Below are 13,785 nucleotides of genomic sequence, written 5' to 3'. Positions count from 1 at the left end.
CCCATGGTCCAGGACCCAGTCGAGGTTCGGGCACTGCATCTGGCTGGTCTACTGAGGTGTCCAGGTAAGCTATTCTGCAGAGCTTCTCACACTGTGGGTTTGTCTGTCTCACGTTTAGATTCACGGCAAGACTTTTTGTTCCACGGGAACACCTTGTGGACGACTCCGGGCTCCTCCCACTGCACCCACGCAGGACAGTCAGGCCCCCTCGGTCCTGGTGACACCAGCTGGACAGCTTGGTTGAGCTGGCGCCCACCCACGTCTCTGTGGTAAAGAGACCTTTTCCCCTTTGTAATTAATAAGTAATCTGTGGGGTGATGCGGAGAGACCCTGGACTACCTGTTCCCAGAATACCCACGTCAGGGGGCTGAAGATCCACTGATGACCCTGCCTGGTCAATCATTGCTCTGGGAGGCCCACGATGGCGGTTTCTAGACTCTATCATTCCTTTGCGAAGAAATCTGAGGACTGGGCTTCCCTGGTGGTGCAGTGGTTAAGAATCCGCCTGCCAATGCAGGGGACACGGGTTCGAGCCCTGGTCCGGGAGGATCCCATGTGCCATGGAGCAACTAAGCCCGTGAGCCACAACTACTGAGCCTGCGCTCTAGAGCCCGTGAACCACAACTACTGAACCCTCATGCCACAACTACTGAAGCCTGTGCACCTAGAACCCGTGCTCCACAACAAGAGAAGCCACCGCAATGAGAAGCCCGCGCACTGCAACAGAGTAGCCCCCACTCGCTGCAACTAGAAAAAGCCAGCGTGCAGCAACAAAGACCCAATGCAGCCAAAAATAAATAACAGAAAGAAAAGAAAGAAGGAAAGAAAGAAAAGAAAAGAAAAGAAATCTGAGGCCTGCGATGGGCTCGTGGACTCTGAGGTCTCAGGTGTCTGATGTCGCCGTCACGCATCCCTCACCTCCCCCATCTCCATCGTTACCCTTCCTAATACACCTTGTGACCCCACGTTTGGGCAGAAGAGGCCCACCGACCACTCTCCTGTGTCCACTGTGACAGGACGTCACGTGTGGTGCAGAGTCAGACAGACCCGCTGAGACAACGGACTCCGCCAGTGACCAGCTGAAGGACCTTAGGAAAATCACACAACCACTGAGAGCTCGCTTCCTGATCCGTGAACAAGGACAATCCCACGTCGCGGGATTGTGTGAGTACGAAGTGAATTACACACGCATGTACGCGCATTTGTGCAGGTGCCACCTCTGTGCTCCGTACACTCTTGCCTCCCTCTTCTAGGAGTTAGGTGATACAGCTGAGGTCCAGGAACATTTTCACCACCAATCTGTACAAGTCCATTGCATCCACCTGCCCTGGATTGCAAACGACAGTTACTGGACACAGAAGGAGGGAAGAGGCTCTGAACAGAGCAAGCAGCACCGGGAAGGGGCCCAGGTGGAGGGACGCAGGCACCGGGGCGGGGCGGGGCACAGGGCCTTGCGTCCCGCCAGGGCAGGCACCTGGCTTCGGCGACACTCTCGGCTTTAGGGACCGACACTAGGTTTAGCAGGTGAGGTCACGCCAGCCAGTGTCAGGTGGTCTTCAGGCGAAGCCCAGAAGCCCCCTGATGAAGGGCTGAAGGACGGGGTGGGAACACTGATTTAGTAACTTTTGTGACGTGAGAGTTTGTGCAGAAAACGTCTGGAAGGCTGGGCCTTCTGTCATGCGCATGTTCCGAACCTCCTTGTAAAATCATTAGAAATAACCCTGTGAATGCGGGCAGTCACGGAATAAAGTCTCAGCGCATCTGCTGCAGTGACCAGGATCTCCCACCAAACAGCACCCTTCAAATCACTAGAGATTCTTTCTGAAAAGCAAGACCTGGGGCGTGTTCACTTACAAATGCAGGTAAACGTATAACCATGGGGTCTGGGCACGAATCCTGTGCCGTGTGCACACATCTGCCCGTCCCAGTCTTGGTGCCCCGGGAACCTCATTTTGGACACCCCCGGACTATCCTTCAACACTGAGCTCAGGGCCCCCGAAGTGTGAGCTCTGATGCTGGATGAGGGCGTGTGGAAAATTAGGAAACACGTGGTCTCCAGATGACAGCATGAAAGAGGCAGGGAGCACAGCAGATGGACACGGTCTGGACAGTCTCCACACCTGCCCCCAGGCCCTCCAAGGGCACAGGCTCTAATCGCGGGGCCAGCCTTTCCAAACACCAGCCTTCCTGGCCTCCCTTCTCCTCATCAAAACCCAGCTCGATAAAGACAAGGCCAAGGGTCCCCGACTACAGTACCACTTGATTCTGTCCTTCCCATCGTGTATTTTTGACAACTGCCCTTAAACGGAAAGGGAAATAAATGGGTGGCAACTACCTGAGCACAAAGTTTTGGGGAATTCCATGAATCTGGAATAAAGACCAGTATTTCTTTTAGATGGTAGAAGAAAAACAGAGTAAGAGCTGTCACTTAAGGGAAAACAACTCACATCATCAGTTCCGACTGAGCAATTTCAAGGTAGAGAAGGAAAACACTCATGGGAAGACCCTTGGGGGAAACGCACAGTGTCTGCCAGGAATTCCACGAGAACCTGGGGAAACAACACAGGCTAAAATGCTCTCTACTCCGAGCGCCGCAGGCCGGGCATGGCAAAGAAAGTCCTCATAGGGATGGTTCCAGGCGTGTAGAGGCGTCAGGGCTCGAGCACACACGCGGGACCACGGGAGCATGGAAAAGGGGCGCGTGGCCCACCCAGGGATCCAAGGAGGGCGGTCTGGAGGAACACGAAGGTAGGCGCCAGCTTTAAGGTAGGTAACAGTTTGCAAATGAGATCACCGAGGTTCAGAGACAGTAAGCTGCCCAAGGTCACTCAGCTGGTGAGCGGTGCGGCCACGACCCGACCCAGGAGCGCAGCGTCTGCTCAGAGGCCTGGTGTGCTGCCCCCAAGGCGCACTCCCTTGGAGCCCTGCCCTGCCTTCCCCCGCAGGGGCGCCCTCACCACGATCTCCTCCCCATCGTGACCTTCATGGCGAAGGACAGAGACTCCACGGAAATGTCCTGGAGCAGAGCGTCTGGCGTCTGGAATGACATCCTGCCCTCCTCCCAGCGTCAATTCTCTGGAGTTTCCATAGGCTGCATAGAGCAGGGGATCACCCAACCCCAAGCCCAGAGGCTGGGGCTCTGGGGAGGGGAGATGTTAATTTAATACTGGGCTTGGCCACAAGCAACAAAAACGAAGCCAGAAACACTCAGATCATTCACACATCGGTCCCCACAGAGAGGAGGCTGTGGGCCGTGAAGCCCAAGACGTTCCCACTGGAGACACTGTAAAAGGCGGGAGGGCTGGAGTCACTCACTGGTCAGGCCCCAGGCCCCTCTGGTCTCCACCCACTTTCAGCGAACAGGGAAAGCAGGATGTTCCCTCAGGGCCGGGTCCCCATGGAGGCCGTTTTCCCAAAGGGAAGGTGGCACTCAGAGGATGCTCGCCAAGTACCCCAGATTCACCAACTGCCAAAGCGTGCTTAGCATTCCTGGGCCATAACCTTGAAATGTCATGGGAAATTCAGACAAACAAAAACCAACAGAATCAGCATCCTTGACTCTCTGTCCTGAGCAGAGGGCCATTGGCCAGACTAACCGGATGGTGATGGTAAATTAAGACACTGAAGGAAGTAATGGTGGAGGTGGCCTTGGCAGTGGTTCTGACACCGTGACAGAGGACCCCCACCTGCCGCCCCCGGGTCCCCGCTGTCTCGTCAGCTTCGGAGGAGCCCAGGAGAGCAGAGGCTGCAGAAGGGCAGTTTGGAAAGTCAGAGTGAACCAGCAGGGTCAGGCCAAGACCCCCGGCCTCTCCACGTCACATGCTTTTCATGTGGCGACACACAGGGGCTTCCCAGCTGAAAGTGGGATGAGGGATTTGGGATCATTCCTAGGCTGACTGTTCCCTAAGTCCAGGCAAGCAGATCTCAGGTCACTGGAGGCCAATTCCAGCTCCATAGACCGAAGGGAAACAGCTCCAGGATCTGGGTGGCACCCTAAATAAGAGAAAGGCTCTGAGCCTGAGTGACGGGCCCTGCTCTGGGCCAGTCACTGCCTGTGTGAGCTCCATACATCATCCTCAAGCAAATATTTTCCTCACGGGAGAACCTGCTCTCAGCTGATGGACGAGCGCTGCCAAAGCCCTTGGCAACACGCGTGAAATCACCCTGGGGGAGAGGTCGCCCTCCTCATGAGGAGCCCCCGTCCTCACGGGGCTGCGAGGGGGTCCCTGCTGCAGTTCTGCGGCAACGCATGGCCACCCCGGGACAGGACCGCTGTCCGGACCAGAGACAGCTGTCTCTGTGGGGCGTTGCCTTCGAGAGGGACCCCGTGGCGTGAGTGGCCCGGCGGCCCCGCGGGGAAGAAGCAGCCCACTCCCCCCACCTCATGCCACTCAAGCTGCCGGCTGAGCTGCCGCTCAGCTGTCCGAGAAGCAGGCGGCCGCTCTGCCCGGGACCCTGTCCCCGCTCGCGTCCGGCAGGACAGTGGGGTCTGGTGTCTGCAGGAGGAGGAGGCCCATCTTGGGGGAAAGGCTCACTGGGGCTGCTTCCACGGCCTTCTCAGAAGGGCCCTGGGACAGCTGGTTTGGGCCTCAGCAGACTCTGCTGGGCCGGCCGCACGCCTGAGGCCTCGCACGGCGATTTCTCCCTCTGGAGGACACAGCACACTTCGCCGGCGCTTTGGTTCTGGAGGCCAAAGGAAGGAGTTTCCAAGCACTGCCTCGGTGAGGTGACTCCGGCCCCTGCACGTGGACCCTCCGACAGACTCTTCTGTGGTTTCCTGCTGTCGGGGGGTGGGGTTCACTGCATGTCCCGAGGTCACAGGACAGGAGGGTGTCAGATGCTCCTTTGCTCGGGAAGCAGGTGATGAAGGAACAGGGACGAACAGCTGAGTCAGGACTGTGACGTGAGCTGCACGCCCCGCCGCTGGGCACTGCCGGCACTATTGCCACCCAGGGTTCTGATGTCCACAGGCCCTAGAAGACCGGTCCCGGACGGCACCCGGGGCTGTGTGGCTGTGCAGCGAGGGACGGGATCGCTAACTGCCCCTCCACACCCAGCGTGTCCTCGTCATCCGGGGGACCGCGTGCTCACGTGCGGCACAGAGAAAAGCGGGTCACGCGGACGCAAGGGGGAGATACTGAATTACCAAGAGTCAGGCAGTGACCGAGAGGCCGAGGACGGGAAGCGCAACAGGGACAAGTCAGAACTGTCCCAGGTAACCCACCAGGTGGGAGGTGGGAGCCTGCAGCCCGCAGAGTCCCCTCAGGAAGCTGAGGGGCTCGTCCATCGCCACAGCCCTTGGCTCCCCATCTGCAGGATCCCAGGGGACTTTTGCTGTTACGTTAGTTTTCTAACATGACGTGACTTTTGCTGCTATTAGTACATCTCCCAAAGGTGTCTTTTTGGCAGGTGGAAATCCTGGCACACGTCACTCTAACTGGCCAAGGCAAAGAGGTCTCTTTTAAGGCACGTACCCGAGTCTCCATTAAAAAAAACACCTTACCAGGGCTTCGTGTAGCTTCTTGATAACATATCTTTCATGTGTCGAAATATCTCAGAGATGAAACTCGACTTGACCCTTAACAGTCAGCTGGGTCACCCCGCAGAATGGCCACCTCTCTGCTGTCTAAAGCGCTGGGGTCTGCTGTGTTTTCTCTTAAATCCCACAGAGCTGAGCTCTAGCTGCAGTTCTGCTGTTCCCACCTGGCCGCCCACATGCACACACCTGTGCACACACGGGAGCCATGGGTGCGGCCGGCAGATCAGGAGGGTCCCTACAGCTCAAGGTAAGGGGCCTGTCCACCAGCCCACTCGTGGGGCTAGCCTCTGAAATCTTAATAAGAGGCGGGTAGAGATAAGGGTGGTCCACAGGTCAGCCCAGCCCGGGCCTCTGCCTGCTGCTGCTGGCCCCTCCGCACCCCCAGGGCTCTAGCGCACCTTCATCACACCATCCACCTCCTGAGTGCACCCCAAAATGGAGGGTCCGCTGCACAGGGCTCTCCCGGCCTCCTGTGGTTCTGGCACCATCAATGCAGCAGAGCAAGTGTTCGGTAAAGCGTCTTGAATAAACAGTCAAGATGGAAGGTCTCAGCCTGTATCTGAACTACAGCAACACCTCACTACACTTTTAAGGAATTGGCTGGACATAATCTAGTCTCGGTTTCCTCATCTTGACACACAACAGAGGGCCTCTGCGTGTCTCAAGGAGCTTGATACTGTTCCAGGCCCCAAGAAGATACTGTTCCAATATCAAGGAGCTTGATACTGTTCCAGGCCCCAACAGCTTGATACTGTTCCAGGCCCCAGGAACACGACCTCTGTGAAGACAGTAGCCGTTCCCTTAGCGCCCGGGACAGAGAAATTCCTATGAAGATGCCAACGTCCTACAAGACTCCACGGAGGAAGGCTCTGAAAAGACACCATCTCAAACGACCTGATGTCCTAAACGCATGTCCTCGCTTCACCGTGGAGAGCAGCTGAGCTCCAGGGAGCATCTCGCGCACTGGAGGACCAGACCCGTACGAGCACGCGGAGGGGAGAGGTGGGAAGGGAGAGAAGGACCACGAGTCTGCCCACCAGGCACTGCCAGATGATGAGCTTCCCCAAGATGTGCATTTAGACTGCACCCCTCCCCTCCGGGGCACTTCAGTCCAGAGTGCATCCCAAGCTGGCTGCGAGGGGCTCTCGGGGGGCCAGCTGCACAGCCCCAGAGCGGGCTTGGCCTCTGAGCCGTGGAAGGTGGGAAGCGAGGCCCTGCCCATAATCCAACGATCAACAGGGACAAACCCACCTCGCGACGAAAGGCCCTCTGCTCTGCGACAGGCTCCTTCCAAAGACAGCATCTCTGCAACAGCCTCCCCTCAGGCACCGCATATCTGTTGTGGGAAAGGAGCCAAGCTCCTCCAGCAATGCCCACAAGCACCACCTGAGGCGCACCTCGGCGGCCCCATCACACCTGCGCTCTCATCTGTCAGCCGGTCCCTGAGACTTCCGGGCACGGGGGCCTGCACGGCTGGTGCTGGGAGTTCAGAGCCCTCTCCAGCGGCCAGCCTGGCACCCACGAAGCACTGTCCCTGTGCCGACTCCAGGCCGGGAGGTGGCTCGGAGCCCCTGGGGGCTTGTGGGGAGCCACACCGTCCCCAGGCCCACGTGTAACCCTACCTCTGCCTAAGAGAAGCTATAATCCTGCACTGTCCTCTGACTCTCACGTGGGTGTTGAAATTCAGCTTAATGTCAACCTATCCAGGACTGCTTTTCTTCCGCTGCTACAGTGAAGAGCCCGCAGGGTGTCGTGGAGTTAGCAGGTGACCTCACAGCCCATCCACGCAGGCTGAGGAACAAGCAAGGCCAAATTTAGCCAAGCCCTGCAGAGATTCAACGCCCACTGTCTCAGGACCAGACACGGCCAGCCCTCCTCACTGTTCTGTTTCCCCAAATCTCTGCTGGCTGGGAACACATCCCAGCAGGCCGTCCGGTCCTAACCCCGCAGGATGCATCGCCCGGTCAGCAGAAATAACCCTAACTCACTCTCACTCTGATTATGCCAGCATTTTCTGGAATCTCCACCAATGTTCAGAGTTGATATTCCTGTAATCCTTTTAAATAAACAAGTTTCCACACGTTTTAGCTTATTTGCTCTTGACAACAATCTCATGAAGTAGAGCAGCAGGGAGCTTTTTTTCCATTTTATGATCTTAATAGATGGGGAAACGGAGGCTCAGAGAGATGAATGACCGAAGACAGCAAGGATAACAGGCTGCATCTTCTCTTCAAGATCTGTGCTTGCCCCCTTTAGACCCAGCTCTGCTCTCCGAGGCTGTGGTCACCTCAGAAGATGAGCACATTCTGGGGCACGGGGCGATTCACTGTGGTTCAGGAAAACGGACTCCTGTTCTAAAACATTTCCTCGGTGTCTGACAGCACACACAGTACCGGCACGGCTGCCAACGTGTACACCGCGTCACGTGCTGGGAGGCGTGTGCCCACAACCTAACAGGGGCGGGCAGGCCACTGCTGTCCAGTGTGGTCTGTTTCACTTTCTTTGTCCTCACACACTCTCTTCCCTGGTCTCCTACAGGAACAATCAAATGGAGGCTAATTTTACATTTAGGGCCTGTCCTTACTTCTCTTGACTTTAGTCTAGAATGGTGGTGGTCAACCAGGTGATCTTTTCCTCTGGGGTCACCTGGCAATGTCACAACCTGGGAAGGGGGGTGTCCTGAGATCCAGTGGGAAGAGGCCAGGGATACTGCAAACAGCCAACAACGCACAACAAAGAACTATCCGTCCAAACGTCAACAGTGCTGAGCCCGAGAGCCCTGCCTGGAAATCACAGCAGACTATCTCCCACCTCTCACTGATCAGGCCAACCGGCACACCAGATGTTGGACCGTGGCCCAATGGACAAAGTCATTAGGACAGAGCAGTGATGCTGCCACCAGAGTGAGGCATCCTGAACCTTGGAGGGCAGCGCGTGGAGGGCCTGTTGGGAAGGGCCGTGTGGGGCACACAATCCCTGTGCCGGGCAGACATGTCCCGCCCTTCACTGTCCTTCGGTACAGAGGAGTCTCTCTCTCACGGAGATGCTGTCCATCCCACCGTCCCCCGTCCACCCGCCCAGCCCTCCGGCGTGGGGCCTGGGGACAGAGGCCAGGTGCTAGAGGCTGACAGATACGTCAGAAGGCCTGCTCACTAAATCCAGGGAGAAAAGCAGACGTGGAAACACGACGGGGAAAAACACTGCTTCTTTCTCCGTGTCCCCAACTCTCTTCTTTTTCCATTTTCCAAAAACATCCTCTATGAGCTCGCAGGGCCCGTCATGACACACCTGCCCGAGGCTGGGCCTGGACATGCTCAGGCCTCCCGAGCTGCTTCTGTGCCCAACCCAAGTTGATCCAACACGGCAGAACCCAAAATGCTCACTGCAATGACATGCACGCTTAGCCCGGATTTAAGCGTCATTTTACGTGAGTGGAGTCTGGAGCGGCCCAAACTCCGACAGGTAAGAATGTCCGTGTTTAACTCCTGTCATGGGTGATTCTGCTCAAAGTGTCAGGACAGAAAGAGGCAGACCCTCATCTCTCCCTCTCCTCTGCCAACCCCACCCAGGGCCAGGCCAGGCAACGACTGTGAACGGCAGCTGTAAAGCATCAGTAGTAAGAGAAGGAAACCGTCAGCTCCACCACCCCCGGGGCCTCTTAGAGAAGTGTGATAAAACGCGAGCGTAGAGGAGAAATAAGCAACAGGCGTACAAGTCAGAAGTAGCTAGACTGTTGCCCGAGAGCAGCACTGAACACCATCCCGGAGCACAAGCCCGGCTCCTCCAGACTGACAGGGAGGTTCCGTGTGGAGGGACATCTTAATAGCATGACTTTAGGCTTGGTATCGTTTGAACTGATCAAAGAGTGCTGATACGGAGAAAATGAAAAGCAGTCGATTCAACATCATTATTCTCCTCCTCCGTCTCTTCTGATCTCCCCCTTCACATACCAGTGATGAAACCCTTTGCTCTGGAATCTACCCTCTTTGCAAAGGCACATTCCCAGCCCTGGGGTCGCCGCTAAAAATCTGGGGACACGTATTTCCTGGAAATAACCAAATGCACATTCACAGATGACACGGGCGTTCGTGCGTGTTTTTAGAAAGTCATCTTGGCGGAGCCGACACACAGCTCTCTTCCCGCTGCCCCGTGCGGACAAGCTGAGGCTGGAGGACACAGGAGTGGAGGGGGCGGCACTGTGCACGTCCTGTACCGACTCCACCCGGCTCTGCCTGGGTCAGTCACGGGGCCTCGATCCAGTCTGCAAAATGCTACCTTCCTCACAGCCTACGGTGTGATTAGATGAGGGATGCGTATACAGAAGGCGTCTGGACAGTGCCTGGCACACAGTAAGTGCTGCACACTAGCTGTACCCCATTACGCGTCTTCCTGAATTGTTCTCTATGAGTTCGTGTGACATCAGCCCAAGGGCAGATTCACCAGTATAAACACTCGGGGGAGACTGACAGCAGTGAGCACACTTCAAGTTTCACTCTCTTTTTTTATCCGAGGGAGACTCCAACAGAAGCGGGTGCTCTCCCGGTTGTAAACACGATGGCCCCTTGGCGTGGTATTTGCAGTCGCCCGGAGCACGGCTGTTGGCTCTCAGCAGCCCCCGAGGGCAGCAAGACTCTGGCCCTTCCTGCACGCAGGCAGCTGGCCAAGCTCCGTCGCCCCAGGGCCCAGAGCTTCCACTGGGGCTGCCTTGCCAGCACCCGGATCCCTGTGTTCCTGGGCCTCCAGCAATGCTGATGCCCCACTGAAGGCAGGCAGGGAACTGGTTTAGAGTAATTCACAGGAGACAGAACCTAGGGCAGAGCCTTCTCTTCTAGAGGAAGAACGTACTGACCCAGATAAGTCTGCTGGTGGCAAATGGTGGGAGGGAAATTTTACAGCTGGTCTTCTCCAGCCTGGTCTTTCTAGATTCTGACTCAATTCTAGAAAACAGGGGAACAAGAACAAACAGGCTACTATAACCGTATTGTGACAAAATCAGCTGTTCTCCGTCGGCACCAGGTTGAGCTCAGGCGCCTTACAGACTCTCCGCCCTCAGGTCCCTAGTCACACTTTTCTTTGGGTCTGGTCTCTGAGCAGCCGCAAGGCACCAGGAGGATGACAGTCTCAGGAAGTCACCTCCACCGATGCCCAGCTTTATTGCCCTGGAAGAACACGAGAACTGAACGAAACATGTTTATTTAGGCCTCTGCACTGAAACAGCCCTGATTTCATTGTGTGTTTGAGGCCCAGGTCCTTCCGGAGCCCCAACCCCCGTCTGGCAGCACAGGTCTGCAGGGGCCCCCAGTAAGGCCGAGCTTTCTTGGGGAGTCAGCTGTGATGGAGGCCCAGTCACACCGGGACCCGGGGCGCAGGAACCGCAGAGAAGCAAGCAGGTGCCTGGATTGCAGGGCCCGAGCTCTTCCGGTAACCGGGGCCCCTTAACACAAAATAACCACCAAAGACCTACAATTCCAGGCAAGGACACTATGAAACAACAGTGACACAGTGGCAATAACCCTGACATTTTACCAAAGTACAGAATAGGAACTCATACCAGGGACAGTTTCATACGACTAATGCACAGTCACGGCAAGCTGGTGAGTACAGATATAGAGGTAAAGAACACGTAAGAGGCAACAGAAATTCTGACTCAACTTTAAGGATTTTTCTAGCAATCACTAGCATGGCCCCAGGAGTCTGTTCTTAGTAGGCAGAGCTAGGGCCCCGGACCCCCTTCTGCCGGAAGGTATCCCCAAACTGCCCTTTATGCCAACGCCCCTCTGTGAGTGATGGGGGGCAGTCTAACCTCACCTGTGGACACCATCAAGGGCGAGGTCAGGTTTGCTTGGCTCGGGTGTAGGGGCGCCTCAACCTCTCACCCACTGCCCTTCTTGGAGCAAAGCCTCGCTGACCCCAGAGCAGCTGTGGAGCGAGAGGCGTTGCCCCAGCGCGCACGCCTCCTCCCCGCAGGCCCTCAGGACGGATCTACTCGCCGGCACTTGCTGGATGCTTGGCTGGATCGAGGTGCCAGGTAAGGCCTGGTTTTGGAGTCTTGGTGAGGTTGTAGAGCTCTGTGAAAGGGCCTGGCGTTTGGGGAGGAGTCTTCCTGAAGCTGTCTGCTGGCTATTACACCCCAGCAAGGCCCGAGCGGGGGCTTGTCTTCAGTGGGTCCCTCGGGACAGGACGGGAACAGAGGGCAGCCCATTCTCACTGCTTCCTGCGCCCCGTCGCACGCAGGAGCCCTCCTGGGCAGTGTCCCAGTGAGGGAAGGGCCAGGGAACAGATGAGAAAAAAAGAGAATGGGCTTCAAGTTTCAGAAAGAAACTCTACCCAAAGGGAGCTCTCCAGGGTCTTCAGCCCGACTCCTTTTTCTCCCAGCCTTCTGCAGGGCCCAGGACAGACCAGACTGACTGACTTCAGAGAAGGGGGAGGGTGGCGAGCAGGCCGGGAGAGGCAGGCGCTCTCCATGCCGGGACCAACTCCCAACCCAGTGATGGTGCTGTGGCCACACAGGGACCCAAGGGGGCCGCCGGGTGGAGGGGAGGCCGGAAGGCCGCCTCACACCAGGCCGCCATCACCTAGAGCACGGTGGGCGCAGACTTGGCGCTGAGCGCCCCCCTCCGATGTGCCCTCTCCTGGCCCCATTCAGCACCCAAACGGCTGTGCCCCTGTGGTCGGCGGGCCAGCCGGCATCAGAGGCCCCGCTGCCAAGGTCACAGTGTGTGTGTGAGAAGGGGGCTCAGCCCTCCAGGCTCGAGCAGCCAAGCAGAACTGGACCCCCTGCCTGTGTGTCCAGGTCACAGAAACAGACAGAGCTGGGAGGACAGAGCTGGGAGGACAGAGCAAGGACCGTCCCTGACGCCAGGCAAAAGCCTCAAGGCAGCGAAGAGGCGCCCAAGCGCTCCGGTCCCCACGGTACCAGCTAGTCGGAAAGAGGAGGGCACAGCCTGGGCTCGGGCAGAGGCAGGCTCCGTGGAGAGCTTTCTCCTTCACCTGCTCCCGCCTCAGGGCCCTCATGCTGGATGACGGAATGGGGGACACAGGTGGCATCTTCCTCCAAGCAAGGAAGCAAAATGTCTTCCACCATGCCCCCCTCAAACAGGGGCCCTTCCACTAATGGGAACCTGTATTTTAGGTATAAACACCCTGTTTCCCCATTTTAATACACCTACGTTCTCTCCCGAGCCCAGCCCAGGAGTGAGAATCCTGAGGTACCGTGGTTTCACGCCCACTCCTGAGACCTGCTTGAGCGACCCCTCCCCACCCTCCAATCAGGAAAAAGGGGAGGAAAAGAAATACTCAGAAACCTGAAGATTGTTTGGAATTTATTCTCTTAAATAAGAACGGTAACACTTGTTAAAAAAAATTAAAAGCACAACACCTTAGTTTCACAATAACGGAAAAACAAAGTTACACAATTAAATAAAAACAACTCACAAAGAAACACACCAAAACGCACAACAGCACAGGTTAGAGACGAAGGCAAAGGCGAGGCTTCACGGCAGGAAGGCCGGAGACGGACAGGTGCACCATCCCTGGCACAACTCTGGCCTCTGTACCACTCCTGGGGACCCGCCTGCTGCCTGCCCCCGCCCTCTACCCCAAGCTTAACAGATCAGGAAAAGTGGGTGTAGAACTCCTTAACTCACTGGCCAGGCCTTGAAGGCCATGCTGAGGCCCCTTTCAGGAGAGACTAAGGATTGCACTGTCCTACAGACACACTGAACACCAAGAGACAGCAGGGAGCTGTGCTAACAGACCCGCGCCTGGAAGCGAAGCGGTCCCGTGGGGTTCCTGAGCGAGAGCCCTGCTCCCCTGCTTTGTCTAAGTCACCTTTCTGGGGTGGGGAGTGTGCACTGCTCATGTCCGGGGGCACTTGCCCCCGCGGTCCCCACCTCCCCGGGAACACTAAGCCAGGTCAGTGGCATGGTCCCCGGTGTAAGCCAGAGCCCAGGGACAAGAAGCCTGGGGAAGCTTCACTAGTACTGTTACCACCACTTAGGGCACAACATATAAACGTGTACTTGTAGACATGAAACTAAGCCAGCGCAAACACATGTGCGTATATGTATGTGTTCACACATCACTGTCTACTTGGACTCTTGGGGTGGGGTTGGAGAGTGAAGCTGGATTTGGAATTCTCTTTGCTTTTCTAAATAGGTTTTCCAGAAATGCCTATAAGGGAAGAGGGCTTGGGAAGCAGTGGGAAGATCCTCCTGACGGCAGGAACCCAGGATTGTACCGCGCGT

General features: G+C 56.6%; 1 protein-coding gene across 10 annotated transcripts in view; it reads right to left on the bottom strand.

Moving 5' to 3' along the window:
• Window positions 1-13,785, bottom strand: part of MICAL3 (microtubule associated monooxygenase, calponin and LIM domain containing 3) — a 175,622-nt gene that overhangs the window by 42,406 nt on the left and 119,431 nt on the right. The window lies entirely within an intron of this gene.

The sequence above is a fragment of the Aethalodelphis obliquidens genome, unplaced genomic scaffold (assembly GCF_003676395.1).
Source record: "Aethalodelphis obliquidens isolate GAN/ISIS:26980383/991018 unplaced genomic scaffold, ASM367639v1 scaffold83, whole genome shotgun sequence".
In the NCBI taxonomy this organism is placed as follows: Eukaryota; Metazoa; Chordata; class Mammalia; order Artiodactyla; family Delphinidae; genus Aethalodelphis; species Aethalodelphis obliquidens.
This window is presented reverse-complemented; position numbering and strand designations above follow the sequence as displayed.